The sequence below is a fragment of the Mus caroli genome, unplaced genomic scaffold (genome assembly GCF_978045245.1).
Source record: "Mus caroli unplaced genomic scaffold, Mus_caroli_1 scaffold_17, whole genome shotgun sequence".
NCBI classification, from domain to species: Eukaryota; Metazoa; Chordata; class Mammalia; order Rodentia; family Muridae; genus Mus; species Mus caroli.
The window spans coordinates 86,974,724-86,999,384 of NW_028227272.1; the positions used below are offsets into that span (position 1 = coordinate 86,974,724).

Sequence of the window (24,661 nt, forward strand, 5' to 3'; positions counted from 1 at the left end):
ATCCAGTTGCACATTTGCTAAAAGTGAGGAAGGCACAGCCCAGGTACAAGGGACGATAATTGGACACTTTTGATTGTCTATAAAGAACTCGTGCAAAATCCTTTCCCCACAGAGCCAGGAGTGATGCGGCTCATGCCTGTAATCCCAGCACTCAGGAGGCCAAGGAAGGATTGCCATGAAATCAAGAGCTATGTAAGTGTAGGCTACACATGAGACCAAGTTTTTAAATATACATAAAAGCTGCCAGAATTTGATCCCTGGGATCCACAGTAGAGAGAACCAACTCCTAAAAGCTGCCCTTTGACCTCCACATGCACGCCATGGCATGCGTGCGCATACACAGGTGCATACACTAATTAAAATAATAATAATAATCTTTAAAAAGTGTAAATCGCTGTCCCCAAGGAAGCAGCCACATTCACAGCCCTGCGCTACAGGAAACCACTCCATTTTCAATGAGCTCAGCACACAATCCCACGCCAATAAAGTTCAGCTTGTTTTAGGTTGGGTTACAAAACATACATATCAGACTTTTATTATAGCTTATTAAGACATAAGCTTGATTTATGTTAATGGCAGAGTAGCAATAAAGGCCCATTAAGAGAAAATACCTTGTGGTCAAGAGAACAGAACCTCTGAACCGGGCAGAGAGAAAGAGAGCCCTATCTTTCCAGTTAGACCACGTCAATCACCTGGCAAAGGGACCAAGCCTCAATCCCACTCCAGAAGGCGTGCTCATATTAAGACATATTAAGGCGCGCTCATATTAAGACATATTAAGGCGCGCTCATATTAAGACATATTAAGGCGCGCTCATATTAAGACATATTAAGGCGCGCTCATATTAAGACATATTAAGGCGTGCTCATATTAAGACATATTAAGGCGTGCTCATATTAAGACATATTAAGGCGCGCTCATATTAAGACATGCTAAAAAGATAAGTCTTCTGGGATCCTATACTTCTCTTTTCTAAATTATTCGGAAAACTGTATCCCTTCTTTCTTATAAACAAATGTTAAAAAAAATTAGAGATATCCTAAATTCCTCTATAAAATGAACTTGTAACTTTCACACTGGTTATCAGTAATTGTGTGTGTGTGTGTGTGTGTGTGTGTGTACGCGCGCGCATGCGCAAGTGAGCATGTGTATGAACTAATTAGCCTTCTCATTTCACTGTTATCATTAGTAAATGCCCACAATAGGGCAGAGTGGTTTATCTATTATGAAATGCAGTAAATTAATCCCTCAAGGGTTCAATCACACAACACTCCACAGCATTGTTGTTACAAACTCAATTTAATTAAACACACACGCACACACACTCCAGTCCCTTATCTTAAAGGACAGGATAAATCAAATGGTAATGTCGTGATATTAACAGGGAAGAATGGAAGACTATTGTGCTTGCCTGTGGCCTTGGGACACGACCTTTCATGCTCTGCTTCAGTGGCTAAACAGACACAAAGTATTTCTGTGGAAAAACTCCCAAATAGGAAATGGATTTATCTGAACTCATCTCATTATAAAGTGAGAAGCACCTGAATTCACAACACTTAATGATATTTAGAATTGCCAAGGGTTTATTGAACTATCTGTCGAGTGGATTCTTTTACAGTGGATTTGCTAGGAAGTAGCCCCATCATGTATTAAGGAGCGTCTTTGAACTCCCCTTCTCGGGAAAAGTTAGAAAGAAGCGCACACACAGGCAGTAGTGTATCACAGTGCCGTGAGATACGCACACCCTGCACATTTTGAGCCACATCACGACCTTACAGCTCACGGAGACCCACATATCCCCAGCTTCCTCTCTGGGAATGAAAGGGCTTAAAGGTGACACCAGGAGAGTGTCCTTGGGTGTGAAAGTGACAGAAAAGAAGTAGGCGGGATGGAGTCATAGAGTATGGCACATCAAAATCTGAAGGGTCCCACAACCCGGCACTGTTCAGACAAAAGGGCAGGAGTGGGGACTTCTGCATGTTGGCACCCACCCCACTCCCATTGCCCAGGTGAGAGGTTCCAGGTATCCTTACTGTCCCCAAACTACCTGAGATTTCTCCTCCTGACTCCCTGACCAGCAAAGGTAGAAGCAATGGCCTCTGTCTTACTTAGGGTTTCCATTGCCATGAGGAGGACAACTCTTATCAAGGCAAACATTTGACTGGCTGGCTTACGAAGGTCTCAGAGGTTCAGACCATTATCATCATGGTGAAGAAGCACGAGAACATGCAGGCAGACATGGTGCTGGAGAAGGAGCAGAGAGTTCTACTCCCTGATCTGCAGGTAGCAGAAGACCGTGTGCCACATTGGGCATGGCTTGAACATAGGAGACCTCAAAGCCCCCCTCCACAGTGACATGCTTCCTCCAACAAAGCCACACTGAACGGACCAAGCATTCATAGTCTATGGGGGCCATTCCTATTCAAACCACCACGGCCTTCCACAGACTTCCTCGGTGTCTGCCACCGCCCCAACTGCAGAAATAAATCCTGTTTTAAGTCCCTCGACAGTCTCTAACTGATGCCTAGCAGAGAATTAAGGAGCACCTGGTGTAGCCTCCATGGCCTGGAGACCTGTTAAGTAGATGTTTACAAGCCACTAAAGGGTATTTGTGATGCAACCACTTCTTCCTTAGATGGGAGGAAACAGCAAGCAATAATTTAAATGTATGCATTAAATATAACAAAAACCAGACGAAGAAAAACCATACCATTGCAATATGCCTGAACACCCAATGACCCAGCGAGAGGGCTGCATTACAGTATATCTGTGTTGTTGCTCCCCTTTTTTGCCTAATCTTAAATTATTTTCTCTTGACTTTTATAAATACACTTTTGAGAAATTTTTAAAGTCTCTAAGAATTAGAAAATCATAAGAATTAAATTCTACATTTTATTGTTAAGTCACTCTTGACTCTTTCAGTCTCCCCTTAGGCTTTTCAGATATTAACAAAATATTTTTCTCCTACTCTAATGAGAACCCTGTGTTTTCTGTATATTTAAAATAACTGAGTGTACATCACTTAGTACTTATGACATCCTCTGGTTACTTTCCAGGAGCAAAGCCACAGGTCTTAGTACCGCCTGCTGCTGGGCTTGCCAGCTCCGCTCTTTGTACATCCCTGACATAGGACTGGTGGCAATAAGGGTATAGTGACAACAGCATCCACTGTGACCCTTAGTGACAAGCCCTTTCATTGCTTAGGATGGTAGCCAGTGGTTCCCTTAACCCAAAACAGGCTCCTGCCTCCTCCCCATCATCTCCACCTGCCGAGCACACGCTCACCACCTAAGACCCAACTCTCACTTGGCCTCACTCTCTACTACCCAGAACTTCATCCCTGCAGTGTCCCCAGTGACTCTCTGACGTACGGGTTACCAAGATATACTGAGTGCATATCTCTCTGGTTGGAGATCTTCTGAAAACTTACTTATTGAGCAAGGAGGAAGGAATCAGGCGGCTGGGTCCCAGCCTCAAGTTTCCCACTCAGGGGGTCTGCAATGGGTTCAGAACGAATATCTCCAGCAAGCTGCCAGACGCTGCTGCAGCTACACTGAGGACATACTATATATGGAACTCTCAAAGGGGAGCTCTTCACCCCTGCCTCCCAGCATCAGAGCACACCCTGAGCTCAGGGCTGACAGAGACAACTGGGTTGTTTTGAAGCTGTTTGTACTTCACCTTCTGAAACCAGTACACAACTCACAAAGGTGCAGACAGCTTACATCCCTAAAGGCACCACAGCAGAATATGCATGCATGTTCTTCTTATCCTTGGTGTAATCAGGGAACCTCAATAAATACAGAATAAAAATGTCATGACCCCGATACCTCCCCGCTTCTCATAAGGAATCATTATAAAAGCTCTTTGCACGACATGGAAGCCACACACATTCTGTTGCTCCAGGCTGAGGCAGATACACGAAGAAAAGGAAGGAGGAGATGGAGAAGATGTGGCTAGCATTTTATCCCTCCAGAACCACCTCCGGAATCCACTTTTACCTGCACAAGCAAGGAGCTTCCTAGTAAATGAGCTCCCCTTAGAGTGAGCACCGCCTTCCCAGACACACCCTCCGACCAGCCTGTGAGAAAACCTAAAGGAGGGGTGAGAAGCCATTCTACTTGTCTGGGTGGGAGAGCATCCCAGCATGGATGGCTTGAGGGAGGAAGGTGAGAAGCACTCTCTGGGGACAGAGGTGATACACCGAGGGCACGCTCATATTCCTGCGACATACTCCCGCCTGACAGCTGAAACGCAGTGCGTGATGGGATAAGCAGGGGAGGAATTCGGGGTTAAGCCGTGGGAAGCCTTGAATGCTGGTACCTCGGGATCAGATTTTAATTTGTCTCAGTTCCTCCTGTCACTAAGGAGTGACAGTGAGTTGACGGGACCTGTGCAAAGGGGCGGAATGGCTCCTCACCTCACTGATCAAGATGCCAGCTGAGGTTTCTGGAGAAACACTCACCACACGTTAGCATCTGTAGGGTACAGCTTCACCCAACATTGCATCAGGACATCTCACTCTTCCCTCCTGACTCTCTTCTGCCTGCATCCTTAAACAGCACAGGGTAGGTAAAAACCAACAGAAGCAGCGGCTGCTGGACAAACTGCCACACGGCCAACAAGTCTTTCACACTTGGCCATGGCCTCGACAAGACAAGAAAGCTTCCATCAGGAGGGACACCGTCACGTGCAGTTATCTGTCTCATTAGAGGCTTTTACACAAGAACTAGATTCACTTTTGCTCTTTAAAACCAAAACTTCTGCAGTGCGTCGTAATCCCAAATTAACATCCGAGCGATTAGACGTGCAAACTGAGTGTGAGATGGAAAACAAATGTGTCCGTTTCCCCGCTGCAAACACAACCTCTGAAAATAGACCACGCCGGTGGATTGCTATATCCGCTGCAATCGTGTTTTACAGGTTACAGCCCATTCTTGCTATTAGAGGACATGGTGAGGCACATCAGGCTGGGGAAAACCAAACTGGTCCTTTAGAACAGTTTCTCAGAACAAAAGGGGCAGCAAGCAAGCAAATAATAATGAATAAATAAATAAATAAATAAATAAGGAGCGAGCTGATCCCCTGACGACTGAGAAGAGAGACTTCAATTATGCTTTAAGACGAAGGTGATAATTGATTTGTATTCTGAACTGACAGATGTGGTGACTGATCAAAGAGTACCGGGTACAGTTCTATTCCTCAGATGTGAAATCATCAGGTAAGTGAAGCTTTGGGTTTCTAACTGTCCACAGCTTTCTAATTCTTCTTACAATTTCTAACATTAACGGTGCTCTATAAAATATTCCATCAAGTGTCCATATTCAGCCAAGATGAATAAGGGTCAGACACACAGTCCTACAGGAGAGATTACCATTGGACATGATCTAGACCAGAATTCCTTTCAGCCACCAAACAACCTGTAGCATGCACGAGACAGTGGTCCCCAGCAGACTGGAGACAACGGAGCAAAATAAGCCTGCAACTGGGCCCAGTATCCTCACAGCCAAGCCTTGGGGCTGAGAGGGGAGAAGAGACACCCCGGGCAGAATGCTGCTGCGGTCCAGAGTCACATAGTTGGAACTGAAATCAATGGCTCCCTACCCTGTATTTGACAGCGAGACTCTGAAGAGAGTTCCAAACATGGCTGCCTATTTGATGCCAAATGGAAACTCTTGGAATTCAATGATCCACTGATGAATCTGATTTCCTTGGTTGGTTTTTTTGTTTGTTTGGTTGGTTGGTTGTAGTTATTGTTGTTGTTGTTGTTTCTTTGTTTGGTCTTTTTCATATAGGGTCTCACTATGTAGCTCTGGCTGTCCTAGAACTCACACTATAGACTAGGCTGGCCTTGAACTTGAAGAGTCATGCTCTCTAAGCCTTGGGACTAAAGGCAAGCACCCACCACGCCCGGTTCCTTGATTCTTAAGTAGTTAGTGCTCACGGAACTACAGCAGTGGTTCACCTAGTGACAGTCTGGGGTATCCTCCCCACAGCACCAGCATCGTGGGGACAGGCTCCAGCTGCCAGGACTCTCCAGAAGGACTGCTGTGACTTCCGAGTGACAGCTTGCCCTTCCTGACTCTATGTCCGTGTCCCAGGGAGGAGAGCTTCCCTGACAAGGGGAGTCTAGCCTGGTACACAGTAATCACGTGGTGAAGAACCACTGAAGTGAATGAATGAATTACATTCATTCCTCGTTATACTGTGGTTACATCCTGCTAAGCCACATACCTTCCAAATACCCCGGGCAGCCAGATGGCTCTTCAGGTAAAGGTATTTGCTGCCCAACCTGATGACCTCAGTTCAGTCTCTGGTACCCCCACGGTGGAAGGAGAAAACCGGATCCCACCAATTGCTCTTTGACAAAATCCACTGTAGCTGGTGCTTAAGCACGCACGGGCTCACACGTGCACACACAAAATAAATAAAACGTTTAAAATGCAATAAGTCGAAAACATAATAAGTTAAAAATGCACTTGATTTCCCCCATCTACCAGATAGTGTTGCTTAGCAACACAGCACGCTGCAGAGTACCAGCTGTTTCCTCTCGTGACTGCGGGCCTAATTGGGAACTACAGCTCACTGCTGCTACTCGGAATCAAGAGAGAAATTCAGATGGTGCATTACCAGCTCAGGAAAAGAAACAGATTCAAAACTCCAAGTGTCATTCCTACTGGATTTCTATTGTCTGTTCATTATCATCAAAAAATGAATGAGTGAATGAACGAATGAACAAATGGAATACTGTAAGCGCAGACCCATCAAAAGTTATGTCCATTTACACTTGGTAAATGGATCAAGTGTCCTGGCTAACAGAGCCAGCCAGCATGAATCTTCTTTTCCGAAGCCACTCCTCATATTTAGGTCAGCCGGAGCAGACCAAGAAGATGAGCTTTAGCAACAACGTCCTTCATAGAGAATGACACCCCCCCCCAGGGTCCCAAGAACATGGAGATGAGGCTCCTTCCTCCAGTGTCAGGCCAGAGCACAGTGGAATAGCTCCACAATAGCAATGTCTATCTCTGGTTGAGAAACTCTGGTCTAGATTGCTCTCTTCCTTTATAAGAGGACAAAATGCTGTCAAGAAAAATGAATTTCGGACCCATATGCTAACTCACCTGATGCCATGTCCCAGAGAAAGCACTGTGCTGTGGTCTGCCGAGACTTCGAGAAGAATGACTACTATAACAGTCAGGCTTGAGAGAGCAGAGGGGAAGACCCGAGTCAGGCCAGCTTTGCAAGGAAGAGAGGTTTCAGGCTGGCTCAGTGGTCACACACTTCCCTTCCATAGGTCAGGCCCTGAGTTTAATCTGGATACACACCAATAAAAGGAAGAACTGAAATTAGAAAAAGGGTTGTTCGCCTCACAGTTCTAGTGGTTTGAAGACCAAGATATGACAGCTCCATTGGTTTGGTCCCTGATAATCACAGCAGAACTCTGACATGAGGAAGTAACCACAAGTATATATATACACACACATAATTCACAGGTACGCCCCAGTCAGCCTAAAGGCCACCTATGGCTTACATGTTCCATGTCACCTCTCAAGATTACCAATGTGGGACCAAGTTCTCCCTGCATGAACCTCTATGGAGCAGATATCTGCCCAAGTCATGTGCTGTCTCCATTAACTCCTAAGAAACACCTGGGCAGAAAAAGGGCATTGACAAGATGACCAAACACAGATCTGGCCTAGTGATACCCAACACCATCTTCCCTTGACCCCGGAAGAGGAGTACCACAAACTTCCAAGCATTCAGTAATTTACAATACATCCCCACTGGTGCTATCCTGAGAACAGATCCCCAAGAGACACTGCAGTTGGCAAGTCGTTGGTATGCATAAGCGCCCTGTCTCATCTGTGCGCAAAAAAACCACCATCAAAGGGAACCGAGAAGGAGAGCTGACGTTACCCACATCCTCACAAAGCTGGCAGCACAGAGTGCTAACCCAGACGACATCATCATCATCATCACGACGGACGCAGGAGAGGAGCCCATTTCTCTAAGACATGCAGTCCATGTGTAAGGAGAGGGCAGGGCGTCTCTCTCCCTGAAGTACTTGTCCAAGAAAGCAATGGCTAAAGCAGAACCAAGTGGACCCCGGGTGGGGTAAGATCTCACCACTCAGACTGTCTCCAAGGACTAGACCCCTTGTAACTACCTGCCTTCTCCATGCCTCAGTTTCCCTCACTGGATAAAAAGGAGACAAAACAGTAGTCGCACCTCCTAACATCATTAAGAAGAAGAAATGAGAGGGTAACAGAAACTACACCCAGTATTTACGACCCGCCATTACTTAGCATTGGAGCCATGTTCAGTGTAGCATCCACCAGCCAGTGCTGTATTTGTCAGTAGCTTAGCAACAGGCAGTGTTGAGTCAGAAGCGTAAGAAAAGTCTCATGCAAAGGCTCTGTATTCACAATCCAGTTATCGTTTCCCCTTTACCTGCAATCTGCTCAAACCCTATCTAAGTCCCAACTGTTCTAAGCCCCCATGGAAACAAGGAAGCCTGATGAGCCACTCGCTGGTCCCTCCCTCACCATCCCACGTGTCTACATACTGCCCCTCTCTCCCTCAACATCCCACGTCACGTACCGCTGCTCTCTGCCTCTCTGCTCCATGTGTGACATACAGCCCCATGCTTGAAACCAAATAATCCCAATCTCTGCTCTAAAAGTAAACCAACCGCTAGGCCCGTGAGACAGCTCAGTGAGCAGAAGTCCTTGCTCAAAGGCTGATGAACATCTTTCTATGTTTCAGCCCCAAATCCCATGGCATCAAAGAACCAGCGCCACAGAATTGACCTCTGACCTCCACACACACACAGAGGCATGCATGCATCCGTGAATGTTCACGCAATCAATCAATGAAAGTTAAGAAGGGAATAAAACAAGCAGGGCTTGGGGGAAGCACCTTTAAACCTAGCCTTCAGGAGGCACAGGCGGGCAGATCTCTGTATTCATGGACAGCCTGGGCTACAGAGCAAGTTCCAGGACAGCCAGGGCTATAGAGAAACCCTATTTTTTGTTGTTGTTGGTTTTTTGTTTGTTTGTTTTTTTTCGAGACAGGGTTTCCTCTGTATAGCCCTGGCTGTCCTGCAACTCACTATGTAGACCAGGCTGGCCTCGAACTCAGAAATCTACCCGCCTCTGCCTCCCGAGTGCTGGGATTAAAGGCGTGCACCACCACACCCATCGAGAAACCCTATCTTGAGGAGGGAAACAAAACAAAACAAAAACCCAAAGTCCGTAACAGATGCCATCAGAGCTGCCCTGCTCCCAGATCAATGATGCTAACCAGGAACTGAAGAGAGAAGCCTTATACTGTCAGTAGCTTACAAGAGACAAGTGAGCTTGACGGCTCTCCACTGTGGCCACGACTAGGGAAGGAGACGCTGGTGTTTCCTGTGCTTGGCATTCTAGTTCCAGGCGCCTCACAGAGCACGGAGGGGAGCAGAGTGAGGCCATCAAGATTCTCTTTCAGATCGGGAAGGCAGACCACGCCAAAGCAGAGAAGCTGCAACACGAGGACCACGGGACCGCTGGTCTCCTAATCAGCGGTCGCACGAGTCACCGTGCTTCCTCTGCAAACTCAGGATAAGGGCAGAAACTCAGTGTGTCTTCCTTGTTCAACTTCTCTCTCCAGTGCGGAAGGGACTGTTCAGTTTTTCATCGTTAAAAAAAAAAAAAAAAAATCAGCTGTCAAGTGCTCGGATCATCACAACTGAAGGACACTGAAGACGTGACACAGAGGATTGACTAAGGCACTGCTGAAGGGACCCTGCATCCCGAGGATTGCTGAAGTATAAGCACTAACACTTAGTGAAAATGCAAAATTTATCAAAAAAAAAAAAAAAAAAAAACACAGCACTTTACCCGATATTTCCCAGCCCCTAGGAAACAGAAATGTGTTCTGCGACTAATCTCTAGCTAACAGAACATAGATGATAAACTTGGAGCACAGGTTAGAGATAGGAGAGCTACAATGTAGAAAGAACCTGCATTCCAAAATTGTCATTTAGGAGACAACTTCATATAGAAAAACAAAAAAACAAAAAACAAAAAACCTAACCTTTTGTTCAGTTAAGCCAATATGTTTTGGACTTTAATTTAGGATTCAGTCGTTGGACACACCAAGAAAAAATATGAATTTTACTAAAGAAAAACATTTCTGAAATAAATAAAATACAAATATTCCAATGAGGTGGGGGGGGGGGGAGATCCAGATTCCAGCCGCTGTAAGAGCGGATTTATAGACGAGGGACAAGTTACAGAGGTTTACCAAACGAGAACCTTAAGAGTCAGAGGACTCTTGCTCAAGTGACCTAATTTCTGTAGGAATTGCTAAAAACTGCTTGGGCTTAAAGGTCAAAGATGAGGGGTGAACAAGTTGATCAGCTATCAAGGAGAAAGAGCAGGCAGCACTGCAGGGTTCTTCTAAGACCAGAACAGGGCAGGTAAGGAGGCCTGGGTCAAAGCCAAAGCCAGTGGCAGACAGTACAAAGGAGCTGGATTCCAGCATGGCCAAGAAGCGCCTCTGGGAAGATGGGGTCCTCAGCATCTTCATTTTAACAAGCTCCCTAGGATTTAGGAAGGGAGACGCAGTGGTTGGATGAAGGACCTGCACCAGGCCACACACACACACAAATATGAAAGCACCACACCTTGAAGACGTCACCAGTGACACCTCGGCTCTGACTCGGTGCTGCAAAGAACTGAGGTACCCAAACCCAGACTCCAGCATATCTCACGCGTACCTGCTCCCCAGGATTTAACCACTTGGGGCAGCGGCCACAGAAATCACAATTGCCTGATGGGCAGAAGCCACAGGTCCCGCTCTTCATCTCACGTCACTGACAGCCCTGTGAAGGACGTGGCCGGGCCTGCACATTCCCTAACCACTTCTGGCCATTGGGAATAATTAGGCCTTCTCATAACAGCCGAGAGATGATAAACAGGTATTTCGGGGCCTACTCCACAGATGCTATGAAACCAGAAGAAGTGGAGAGAAGTACAGAGCAACTCCCTTGGAGAGCCAGCGACATGCCGCAGCCCACAGAGCTCTTTAGAACTGGCTGTTGCCCCTGCGGGCCAATCCGTCCTCAGCACTGTGTCTTCAGGATTGCGTTTTTAAAATAAAATTTTATAAGTCAGTGTTTGGGGGCAGAGCACGAGCTAAACCACACATGTGGAAGTCAGAAGATAATTCTGTGCAAGCAACTCTCTCCTTCCTCCTTTCCACAGGTCCTAGGAGCCAAACTCAGGTCACCAGGCATTCACAGCAAGCACCTTTACCTGCTGTGCCATCTCGCCAGCCCAAAGGACCAGTGCAATTGCCAGCAGTAGAAATCACATTTAAGCTGGAGAAAAGGGTAAATGGATAAAGGGATAAAGGTGCTTCTGTAACCCCTGAGGACCAATCCCACGAGTTTGAAGACCTGATTCCTGCAAATTAATCTGTGAACCCTACCTGTTGCACATGCACCATGTGTGTAAACACATACATACACACATACACACATACACACATACATACATACATACATAAAACAAATGAAGTCACATGACCCACCCCATGCACCACTGCATCAGGCATCCCCAGAAGTCTCATGGCCCACCTTGTGCACCACTGCATCAGGCATATCAGAGAAGTCATGTGACTCACCACCCACCCCACCCCATGCATTGGGCACTCCTGAGAAGTTACCCACCCCGTGCATCACTGCATTGGCGCATCACTGCATTGGGCGCCCCAGATATCAGACTCCTGTGGTCCATCAGTTTTCAATCTCTATCAGCTTCAAAAATATTTCTGATATTCATTAGGGACCAAAAACCATCATGTTTTATAGCTGTGGTTTCTATAATGAGCCTTGAACTATGGTGGCTTTCCCAAATCCTCCTTCTCCAGGAAGCTCAGAGCATCCCTTATGCCTCTTTGAAATCCCCTAAAAACTGGGATTTGAAATTCATTGTATGCAACATAAATCTGACTGGTTACATAACAGAAAACATCAGGCTGCGCTGGCTCCCATTCAAGTCATTTAGAACAGATTTCATAAAAGCTGGACCTCACGGGATGCGGCCTCCCACAAGCCAAAAAGAAGCCAAGGCGAAACCACAGGCTCCCTAAACTGTTCCTCCTTGGACCCTCCTCGGCCTCGAGTGAAAACAGCCAGGAGACTAGATGTTGATGAGATTTCATTACGTGAAAGACCTCATGAAAATCAGTTCTAAAGCTTTGCAGCTCCCAGCGACCAGACTTGTGTTTACATGAACAGCTCTGAAGACGAGCTGTCCCAGAGAGACTACAGCAGCAGTGAACCCACAACCTCTAATGCAGCCCTAAGGGGTGGCACTAAAAATATTTGTTTTACACTGTGCTGAGTGAGCCTGCATCCACAGACGAGAACAGTGACTGGAGGACACAGCTTCCTGCCTTAAAACACATCAATAAAATTCCACTACCATTTTCTATACATGCTCAGTGTAATATATCTCAAAGAAGGGATGAAACAGCTCACGGACCACGAAGGCTGAGAAGCATAAAGTTCCTCAGCTGACCAATCCCATGCCTGTTTTCTGGGGATTGATTTACCAAGGAAAGAATGAGGTGAAAATGAGTAATTGTTATATTTTTAACTTCATAATCTCCTCTTAAAGAACTAAAACGCAATCTGTCAGCCTGAGGAAAGCTCTACTGGGCAACACATCGTGTCAGCCAACAGTGATGAGGAGCTAAGTCAACTGAAACCCGCCCACTCCGCCCCTCAGCCCCTATACCAGCCCCAACGTAGCATCCTTTTCTAAGAAGCAAGAAAGTCCTCAGACAACCACTGTTGCTATAGGCAACTTCAAGGCCAGTAAGGGGAAGGGCATGTTTGGGTGGGAAATGTCACCAGCTGCAGGAAGGAAACGTCCAATGTCACCAGGTCTGCATGGGTAAGCAGGTCTCAATCTAGAGCACGATAGGAAAACTCCAAGTCCTAGCTCACGTTTTACTGAGGGAGGGGGTGTTTATTTGCTGCTTCTTTGTCTTTTCTATAAAGAGAAGACTCCAGAATCACTTTATTACTCTGTCCCAATTGGCTTTAGTATTCTGTAGACTTACTCTGTTTATTGAAGAGTCTTCTAGAATGTTCTTTAACTCTAAGTTTACTAATAATACATTCCCCTTGGTTTTGCTGAAGAAGGAGCAGGATTTGGTCCAAACGGCTGTTTCATGCAGGTACAACTTTGTGGTAACAATCTGAAAAAAATGGATTTTTTTTTTATGCATCCCCTACCTATCCTGAATGTCACATGTAATCCTGACACAAGGGACACACACACTTGTCCTTACACAAGGGACACACACACTTGTCCTAACACAAGGGACACACACACTTGTCCTTACACAAGGGACACACACACTTGTCCTAACACAAGGGACACACACACTTGTCCTAACACAAGGGACACACACACTTGTCCTAACACAAGGGACACACACACTTGTCCTAACACAAGGGACACACACACTTGTTTAGTGACTAGATGAAATTTTACCATAGCAAAGGCTGCTCTTATCACAGCCCACATGGCCAAAAGCTCACGCCATCTTGGTGGTACCCAAAGATGGCCTATAGAGCCCTGGGATATTGCAATTCCTTGTAAAATCTAAGGACCAATTTAAGACCACCTTCCATTACTTCCTGAGTTAGAATGTATCCGCTAGATTCTAATAGCCAGGCCTCTCTGCCTCAGAGCAATAAATACAGTCGAGAGAAAAAAAAAGGGCGAAGAGGACTTCATTGCTTGCATTTGGGGCTTGGGTTTACTCCAGGTCGATTTCATGGTTTTTGCCGTGGTTGTTTAACCCCACATTCACTGAAATTCCTGTAGCTAAAAAAAAAAAAATAATAAATGAAACCTGCCTGCTTTCTGGCGATGTCAGATAAGTTTTGGCTAAATGTGCCTTGGGATGCAGACATCCACTCCAGGCCTACATAGCAAGCATAATCCCATCTGTCCCGTGCTCAGATTCGCTAGGGGTCTCTTCCAGGGAAAACACGGAGCCTCTAAATGAAACCTCTCCACCATTTTATCATGAACTAAGTAAGCAAAAGTAGTATTTATGGAGATTACTGAGGGAAAACCGGGCAATGACTAAATGTGAATAGAAAGGAACAGAGAAGGCAAAGACAGTAAGAAAGACACACAGGAATCCTCTCACAGACTGAATTTTGATCTTCCATGTTTCCATAAACCTATAGTTAATTCCACTTCGAGCACACTAAAAGGAAAGTTCCAGCAATAAGCGGTATGCGTCTTTCTGAGTGCCTTCATGGGATCCCATGCCTGTGACCGTGTCCTGCTGTGTCGCACACAGGATGTGAATCATCCTTTTGCTCGGTGAGTCTACATGCTGTATGCTACCCACCCGGGGGTCACTTAGAGTCTTTCTCAGGTGTCTCAGCAACTGTCCCAGTATCACAGAGGAGAGACTGTCTGCTGACCTCTACCCTACTTCACAGTGGTCCCAGAGCAGAGATGCTAGTGATTCAGATGTTCCTAACGAGATATGAAACACTTCCTCCGAGTGAACGGAGGGAAGGTGTCGAGTACGGAAAGAAAAAAGTTCACGTGCTGAAGTTGCTCGGATCTCAAGTTAAATCCTTACTGTGCCTAACTTACAAATTCAACTTCAGCTTAGATGCACAGGTACAGAATAAAAACAACAGGTAAAATTCAGTATAGTCTAGGATTTTGGACAACCACTAGGGGTGTGAAACTAAACCCTCATGGTGAAGCCAGATAGAGTGTCCCCAACTAACGCTGGGAGGTAACCATTCACCAGAATGAGAAGCCGGACAGGGAAGACCTTTGTCACCGTGGCAGGCCTAACTGCAGTGACTGAGCCACCTGAGACAGCCCACGAAAACTTCGTTAAGACAAAAATGTGCTGTGCATCATCATCAGAACAAGTAACGATGTCGTGGGTCTCCCTGCTCTCGTGGACCATCGGCTGATTCGGCCCACGAGGGCAGTGGGAACGGAGACGTTGACCATGGGGTTCAGAAGCCACGTGAGTCCGTACAGTGGATGACCACACTGGGACCAATGGTCAGTAGGTGATCAACTTGACTTAGAATGACTGAAGGCTTATAAAGTTTTGGGGGACCGAGGGTAGAGACATCCAGGATGGGCAAAGGTCATTGGCTGGGGGACTTAGGGTACCTGGAACGCCTCACAGCATGGGAAAGCACTCCAGGAATCTCAGGTGCTCGGTGAACAGGTTTTGTCAGGAGAAAGGAAATTGATCCTATAAACTAATTGAGGCTATGTGACATTCCTCAGGTAGAGGCGAGTATGGCATCTTAGAACTCCCTGGACAAGGTCAGAGAAGGAGAAACCCTGCTAACAAAGGGAGTCCTCCATTACACACTGAGCCCAGAAGGCTATCTGATCAATGGTAGACTTTGACCTTAATTAGCAGAGTTTTCCCACTGATCTAGAAGGAAGTTACAGGGAGAGGCAATGATGTTAGAAAACATGTTCTCTCTCTCTTTTTAAACTTATAAAGCAGGTGGTTAAAGAAAAAAAATATTTAATTGTAAGAAAATCCTGTGGCTAGAGATTCTGATGTGGGTTGTGAGAGTGGCGGCCATTTTGCTAAAATGAGATATCCATGTGACCTTTCCATTTTATGAGTGTGTGTGCAGGGGTGGGGGTGGGGATGTGGACATATTACATTATGAGTATATTAGCATGTGTGCACCTGTGCATGCATGTGCAAAGGGTAGAGGCTGAACCACGTGTCTCCCTCTATTAGCTTGCAATATTGTCATTTTGAGACATGGTTGCTCTCCAAAACTCAGCTTACCAAATCAGCTAGACTGACCAGTAGGAAGTCCCCCTCCCCTGGCACCTCCTGCATCAGCCCCCCAGGCTGGGGAGCATGTCCCACACCTGGCTTTCTCTATGGACACCAGGGGACGGGGAGGGGGCGCGCTAGATTCAGGACTTCATGCTAGCACAACACATACTCCATCCACAGAGATGTTCCTCCTTCACTCCTATTCTTCCATTGATGAGCTATGATTAATAGGACCACTTTGTATCTGAACTAGAAGGAGAAAAGCCAGGGGAGGGAAAAAGGAGGAAAAAAAGGAAGTAGAGAAATTCTAAGAAATCTTCCTAACATCACTGAACAAGAGGAATGTGAGGATACAATGTGAGCTCACGGTCGCCTGACCAGTAAAAGCCAATGGAAAGTCCTGCACTGGTCAGATAGCAGCCAGCCAGAGCAATGAGTAGATAGACGGTGGCCCAGCGTGGGCACTATCAGGGTCATCAGGAGGAACAGGACCTACCACTGACATGCAAACACACCCACACAGCACAGGCACATCAGTATAGATAAAGAGACTTATTATGAGGAGTTAGTTTATGATACTATGTGGTCTGACATGCCTGTAGATCTGCAATGGGCAAGCCGCAGACCCAGAGAGCAATGCTAATTCTAGCCCAAGGCCAAAGGCAAGTGAGAAAATGACAGGCCAGATCCAAAGATGAGGGAGTGTCAGCCACTAACTGTGTTCAGGCCTCCAACTGACTGCATGAGCCCTCCACACTAGGGAGGGCAATCTACCAACGTTCTCCCCTCTGTGAAATCTTATCCAGAAACATTCTTGGAGAATATCCAGAGTGGTTGGTCAAACATCTGGGCATCCACTAGCCAGGCAAGTATACACAGCACAGCACTAAGTGCCTAAGAGTTCCCAGTGCAAACACGTGAGACACACCAGCCACACCTACAGCATCCACACTGGCCAAGATGAGTCCAGGTTAGCAGTACCTCTGGAAAAAGGCCAAAGAAAAGAGCCGGTCACAGGGTTGTCCTATAGCATGCACCCCTGGCCCCACACAGACCCACAGCCACAAGCCTCTGTCGCTCACAGTGCCACATCAGAGATGGAAGCTCTCAGAGAGCACAAATGAGCTCTATCAGACAGGCCGACAAGTCCGCAAATTCTGCACAGGAGTAGTGGGGTCAGAGTCCATTCTGCCAACCTGAATCCCCTGGCCTCCACTTTTTAAGTGCCTCTCCATGCCCACCCTGCTGTACCCGTATCCCTACTGGAAGTGGCACACATGATCCAAGGACTATTACAGCAACTAGCACAGATCTGAGGACTAAATGATGCCACAGTGCCGTATTAGTCTGATTTGCACTGTGGTGATGAAACAGAAATTTGAAGGAAAAAGGGTCTTTATTTGGCTTACAGGTTACACTCTCTTATCAAGGGGAACTGAGGCAGGAACTGACCCAGAGACCATGAAGGAACACTGTTTGCCGATTTGTTTCCCTTGGCTTGCTCAATTACCTTTCATAGATAGCCCAGACCCATTAGTCCGGGGGGGGGGGGGGGGAGTGGGCACTGCATACAGTGAGCTGGGCCATTCCTCATCAATAAGCAATCAAAAAAAAAAAAATGCCACAGACAGGCCCGCAGGCCAATCTGACAAGGGCAGTTAGTTCCTCAACTGTGATCCCATCTTCCCAGGTATGTCTAGGACTGTGTCAAGTTCATAAAACTTAACTCAGACAGACCTAAGAGAAGCATCCCAAAGCCAGGCACACACGGGTACTCGAAACACAGTAGCTCTTTTCACTGAAAATGATGGCTGTTCCCACTGCCTGCAGATGGCTGCAACTCCCTCTTCTTGAGCAGAGCTAAGTTTGGAGTGAGGTGATTCACTAGGTACGGGAGCAATCCTTACAGTCGCCACACTGATGCAAACATTTCACAGCCAGACATAATCAAATCAGGCAGAAAGGCAAGCGTCTGGCAGGCTCAGGAGTCAGGAAGCTAGGGACACGGAAGTCTTCGCTGGATAGCCAGCCTGGTCCCCGGCCTTGCCCCTTCTTTCCTGGACTGTGAACTTTTCCTGGGAAGATAAATAAAACTCACCACAGACAACAGGGTGGTGGCCCACCAAACAAGTGGTCTCACCCAATTCTGGTGGACAAATGAATTTAATCAGGTTCCTTACAGGGACGTGGCCGACTTAACAAGCAGGGACACCACTGAAGAAACCAGCTCTCCCCAAACCCACTAATACCACAGATCCTGAAGGGGGCGGAGTAAAGCCTCTGGGAGGGATGCGCCTTACAAGCCCTCCCCTAGCAACCCTAACAAGCCCTCCCCTAGCAACCCTTACTAGCCCTCCCCTAGCAACCATTGGCTTGGTTGGGAAGGAGGAGCCTTAGAAGCCTCCCCACCAGCCACTAACAGCCTATATCCCTTCCACCGGGGTACACTGGTGGGCCCCGTCTTGTGTGGGTCTCCTGCAGTTAGCGGCAGCTGCAGAGGGGTCACGAGGGCACAGCATGGTTCATGATGGAGGATGGTTGCAGCTGCTCATGAACAGTGTGCAGTTTGGGAAGCAGACTGCCTTGCTTCAGTGAGCGCTGCTGCTCGCTGGTGTCCATGAGACAGGGTGCAGACTCGACATCGCTCCTCCCTAGGCTATGCAAGGCACTTCTGTATCTAGGCATAACTGGGACCCCCACATGTCCCTTTGTTTCAAGACAACTCCCCGAACCAATCCCGAATCTACTCCATTACCCACAGTACCTCGCTTTTCTGACCCAAAAGAAACCAGGTCGAAGGCACTTCTTGAAAATGTGCCCCTGGCTTCCTGCAAGCAGCAACTCGGCCACAGCCGTTCCCACGGCTTTTTCTCCCTCCACACCTGCCTCCCACCCAATGTAAGCTTCTCCACAGCAAAACAAGCAAGAGGGTACTGGGAAGACCGTGGCAGGCCTGGAGGCACAGGCCTCCATCTCAGATATTTGGGAAGATAAGTCAGGTCACAGGATTGAGAGCTTGTCTGGGTTGAGTAAGCTCAAAGCTAGCCTGGGCAATCTCATGAGACTATCTCAAAACTTAAACACTCGCGCGTGCGCATGCAAGGCCTATGTCTCAATGTGCAGCAAGGTTAAAAGTGAATGTTTCTAAAGAAAACCAACACTGACCCACAGAGGAGCCAGGGGGACTCTTCCCTCTTTAAATGTCCATCACCACAGTCCCTATAGATCTCAGACATTAGGGGGCTGGAGAGATGGCTCAGCGGTTAAGAGCACTGACTGCTCTTCTGAACGTCCTGAGTTCAAATCCCAGCAACCACATGGTGGCTCACAACCATCCGTAACGAGATCTGACTCCCTCTTCTGTTGTGTCTGAAGACAGCTACAGTGTACTTGTAATAATAAATAAATCTTTAAAAAAAAAAAAAAAGACCTCAGACATTAATAAACAACACCTCAGTTACCCAGAAGTCAATTTAACTACGCAGTCGAATGAGGAAGTGAGAGGGAAAACAGAATGGTGGCTCAGAGACTCTACGCTAGGACAGGCCATTGCAGGAGTGATTTGTAGCTGGGGGCTAAAAATAAATCAGTCTGGAACGGCAGGTGTAGCCAGTCGACCCGGCCACCACCAGTGTGATGCTGGCCATCCATCTGGCCTGCTCCTGCCTGGGGACCTAGCCTCAGACACAGCTGACACAGGCAGAAGAGGGCTTGGTGACTCGGGTCACAATGATACGTTTCAGATTTAGCACACCATTTTATCATAAATTTTTAAGTTCTGAATTTTAGTATATATTTATAAATATATATGCAATAGTTGATGCATACAGAAGTTAGCCAAGTCTACACATGGCTGAATAATCCAATTCTTGTGACCTTGGGGACTCCAGTCTAAGTGGCCCAGCACCTGGAATTCAGAGAGAGGAGCGACCCCGGAGGCACGGAAGAGCTACAGCTGAGGATAGACCTGCAACCTGACCCAAAGGAAAAGACTAGGCTATAAAGCAGAGGCCATGCTCTGGAGAAAAGTCTACTGAGGGTGTCACCCAGGCCAAAGGGGCTTGTCCGGGGAAACAGAGAGACATCTGCTGGGCTTGGAAGGGAGGGTGTCTTGCATGAGGTTGGCCAACTCCTCTTGCTGCTGCTTAAACTGCAAAGGTAACCATAGACTATTCTGGAAGACCAGCTTTCAGCCTTAAAAACGCCTGGAAATGTCCTGGTTCTCCATTTGTTGAGACAAGAGTCTTGCTCACTGCAGCCCAGGCTAGTTTTAAACTCACAAACCCTCCAGCTTCACCGTGTGCGGTACAGGGATCGCAGTTGTGCACCGCCACGCCCAGCTCCTTGGGAAGGTGTGCATAATGAGCACACTATCAACAAGCGCCCACAGTCACGGGTCTACCAGGTGCTCCCCTGTGCCCTCTCCCCCTGGGCTGTCATCCAGAAGACCATCTCAAGCCTCCTACCGTGTCATCTGCAAACGTGTCAGTGGGTAGGGCTACAAGAGAATCTTTTTCATAAACATTATCCCAGAACTCTTATAGGCCCACCACCCCAAACCTCATGATACCCCCAATTTTTACACATGGCTGATCTCCTCTCTCTTTCAACACCCTCCCCCACCCCTTATCAAGCCAGAGTCCAAACAAGAAGCTAAGAAGCTAAGTTTTATCTAGGTATCCTTCACCCCTCCCACTTACCCCATACGGAATCCTTCCTGCATTTCCTCTTCTCTACCTTGAGGCCCATACAGATTAAGTAAGGCATGTCTCTTGCCCTTATTTTCCCTTCTGTCAGTTTTAAAACAGTTTTTTTGGGGGGGAGCGGGGGGGGAGACAGACAGATGGCTGAGTGGTTAAGAGCATGCGCTGCTCTTGCAAAGGATCTATGTTCAGTCCTCAGAGCCCATGCCCAGCAAGCTCACAACTGCTGAGTTGTATAATTCCGGCTCTAGGGTATGACACCCTCTTCTGGAATCCATTGGCTCCTGCACACATGCAAGCAGACATATTCATGCACATGCATGCGCGCGCGCGCACACACACACACACACACACACACATACAAATTATATGTGTGTATGTGTGTGTATATAATATTTTTAATGTGAAAGCTTTTGTTAGCAAACCCTTCATAAGAGCCCGAAATACCAGCTCTTTCTGCTGAGATCCCGGCCAAGAGTTGATAGAAAGGTCAGAGCGCTCTGTCTGCTGATCACTCCATCACCCTTCACAGGCAGCAGCAGGACAGGCAGTCTCTGCAAACGCCCTGCCAACTCCAGCTCCGACACTGAGCATAATTCAGGCAGGGCATCACTGTCCGTGGCTCTTGGTTCAGTTCGATCATCATCTTTTAAGAGTTATTTCTATTTTTTGTGTTTGAGCCTCAGCCGGCATGCATGTATATACATGTACCGCATGGCTACCTGGTGCCAAGGAGGCCAGAAGAGGGCATCAGATCCCCTGGAACTGGAAAACTGGGGTTACTAACCACTGTGGGGGTGCTGGGGTCTGAGCCCCAGTCCTCTGTAAGAGCACGTGTTCTTACCTCTTCCATCATCATTAAAATAAACAAGAGGCCTTGAACTCTCAAGCAGGACTGGTTTTCCTCACCCCTTCTCAGGGCTCCAGGGGGCTGCTCAGTGATATGAGCCTCCCCCCCCCACCCCCCGCCCCCAAGGAGGTAACTTCCCTGTGGGCATGACGGGCATGGAGACACTAGACCACCAAGAGGATGACAAGGAGCACACACCCAACCGCCTCTCCCAAAAGAAGTCTGCGTGGACTAACGGTAACAGAAAGGACGCCAAAAGAAAGGAGCAGGAGAAATGGTTACCACCAGCCCAGTTCTGTCGGGTTTGCTCTCCCTCGACCTTTGAAGGAGCCACCTGGAGTCAGGGTGAGAGGTAGGGAACTGAGGCTCCCAGCTCTATGCAGGGAGCGCATTCTGTCCCTCTCCCCAACAGAACTTGCCCTTGGATTCCTGCTCCTTCTTCATCATCGCAAGGCCTGTGGTGCCAGGCTAGGAGACAGGAATAAAACCAGACCCAGTGAGACTCCCAAGCAGCTTTAGAGTGACAAGTCCCAGGCCAAGCCAGCTGAATGAAGTCTGTCTTTCCCCTCTCCCCTGTGGTGACTCCTCAACTTTGGAAGGATGCTCTGTCCACACTTCTGTGACTTTCTTTCCAGTATAAGAAGCCAAGGGCGGTAGCAACAGCCTACAGCCTGTGCAGATTCGAAAGTGTCAATATAGGGATGAATTCAGACACCATCAGATCCTATGAGGGCCCCGCTCTGCCCAAACTTCAGCTTCATACTTCAAAGAAAGATTTTTAATTACACATTATGAGACCAATTATATCTGAATGCATTATGAAGCAGAAGCTTTGCTAAGCAATTTTACTATTTTAATTCTTTTCTTCTGCCATTTTTTAAATAATCACTCTGGTTTTTTTATTGCATTAGGATGCAATTAAGTAAGAAAGAAAAGTCTTTTATATTTTAAATCTACTTCATTTTTCTTCCATAAAGAATTCCACAGCCATCCATAATAATTTAACAATATATTGAGAAGCTAAAGAGACTAGCTTAGGAAATGGGCTGAGCACCAGCTCGGAGGGAAAATGCAAGTCTGTCTATTTTGAAACAGTAAAACGCAGAGAGTTCCTGACCAGAGGTAAATAAGCCACACGACAACGCACATTCACATGGAAGAGGGAGGAAGTTAAAGCCCTCGGGATGTCGACTGCCAGGCCTGTTAGCTTCAGCCATCCACAGAGGAGAGGGGTGAAGGTGTAGGCTCTCGTCACCAAGTCAAAGAAGTAAGTGGCTGCCTCAGTCAGGGTTACTGGTGCTGGGACGAAACACCACAGCCAAATGCAACTGAGGGGGAAACGGGTTTACTTGATGTTCAGTTCATCATCACCGATTATCACTGGAGAAGTCAGGACGGGAACTCAAGCAGGGCAGGAACCTGGAGGCAGGAGCTGATGCTGCAGACAGAAGCCATGGAGGGGTGCTGCTCATTGGCTTACTCCCCATGGCTTGCTCAGCCAGCTTTCTTATAGAATCCAAGGGATGGCCCCACCCACAGTGGGCTGGGCCCTCCCCATCAATCACTAACTAAGAAAATGCTCCACACAGCGTACCCACAGCCTGATCATATGGCGGCAGTTTCTCAATCCACTCTTCCCTCCTGTGCCTTACTCCACGCTGACACAACGCTAGCCAGCACACTGGTTCACCAGGGAAAATCTTAGCCTACAGCTTACTACTCCTACCCTCAGCCTTGAATTTCTACCTGCTGACTAGCCAGAAAGGGCCCAGGTTAGCTCTGCCCCGTGCAGAGAGAATCTGCAAAATCTACCTTGGAGATGACCCCAGAGTCTGTCTGTGTCTCACCTGATCCACCAAGAGCATCCTCATCACTGTCAGCTCCTACTGACTCTTCCCACTTCACTCCTGATTTACAAATCCCACAAATTATCCCATAATCATTGCAGGCACACTCTTACAAACACACACACACATACACACACACACACACAGACAATAAAATAAAGAGAATTTGACCTAAGTTCTTCTTTAGAGAACTAACTAATAAATGTAAAACAAACAGCAGCATCCAGATACCAGCTCTTTGTCACTCTAAAGGAGTTGATCATACCTATCATCAATACCAGATCATCAATGGTTTTCCAGTCATGGGGAGAAAAACCATTAAGGTCTAATGATAGATGGATGGGCTGATATTATCTATCATTATTAATTAAAAGGGGACATCACATCACTGTCTAAGCTACATTCTCTACCCAATTTTTATTCATTTATTCTACATAGTTACAGGCTTGTTTCCCAAGCACGCCTTGAACTCCTAGGCTCAAGCAATCCTCCCAGCTCAGCTTCCTGAGTAGACAGAAGTTAGTTTGCATCACCATTGCCTGGCTCTTGGCCCTCAGTTTGGAACTGAATCTGATCATGTCTTTATGAGAACTTTGGAGGACGGGGAAAGTGTGAAGGGACCATTTGGCGACATCAACAATGTAATTATATTGAGGAAAACACAGCGGGACCAATGCCTTACCCGGGAGGACAAAGGGAGGAGCCATATTCTGAAATGCAAAGCACAGCATTCGTGCAATGCACACAGTGAACTGGAAGCAGGAGTGAGTTCTACACCAGCCCCAGCTCCATAGAGAGACCTTGTCTTAAGAGAGACAGGGAGGCGCCACCAATCCCACGGAGGGTGAATGTTGTTTAGATTCTTGGATTGTGCTTAGGTATTTTACAACCAAAACCAGCAATGAGACAACCATGAACATCTCCACACCAGCATCAGGTGACACTGAACAATGACTCTGACTCACTTCATGTGACAAGAGGATCATGGCAATATTGGACCAAATGTTTTAGAGAAATGTTTGTACATAGAACTGACTTCACTCCTTTAGTTCTTGCTAAATGACCAAAGCTGTCTTGACCACACAGAGTCACTATTGTTGTTTGTGGGGTTTCTTGTTGTTTGTGGGGTTTCGTATTTTTGTTTTGTTTTTTGATACCCTAAGGGAAATGTGTAGAAGGAAGGATACGGGATGATGACTGATTAATACAAAACATTAATGTGGGGCCTGAAATTTGCCCCTAGAAAGCCCCCCGAGGCGCACGGCCAGCTTGCAGCAGAATGGAATTACTCACCATTTGAAGCTCAAGCTTCGGACAGGGTCAGCACCCAGAAGTCGCCATCAACCTAGAAGTTCAAAAGAAATGGTCTGAGTGACAGATGGCTTCCCCAACGCCCG

At 47.1% G+C, this 24,661-nt stretch overlaps 1 protein-coding gene across 4 annotated transcripts in view; it reads right to left on the reverse strand.

The window, feature by feature from the left end:
* Nucleotides 1-24,661, reverse strand: part of Tiam1 (TIAM Rac1 associated GEF 1) — a 349,838-nt gene that overhangs the window by 245,766 nt on the left and 79,411 nt on the right. For all 4 annotated transcript variants that reach the window (XM_029470566.2, XM_029470562.2, XM_029470564.2 and 1 more), the window contains one exon: nt 24,558-24,609. The gene's annotated coding sequence lies outside the window, so the exon portion shown is untranslated. The remainder of the gene's footprint in view (nt 1-24,557; nt 24,610-24,661) is intronic.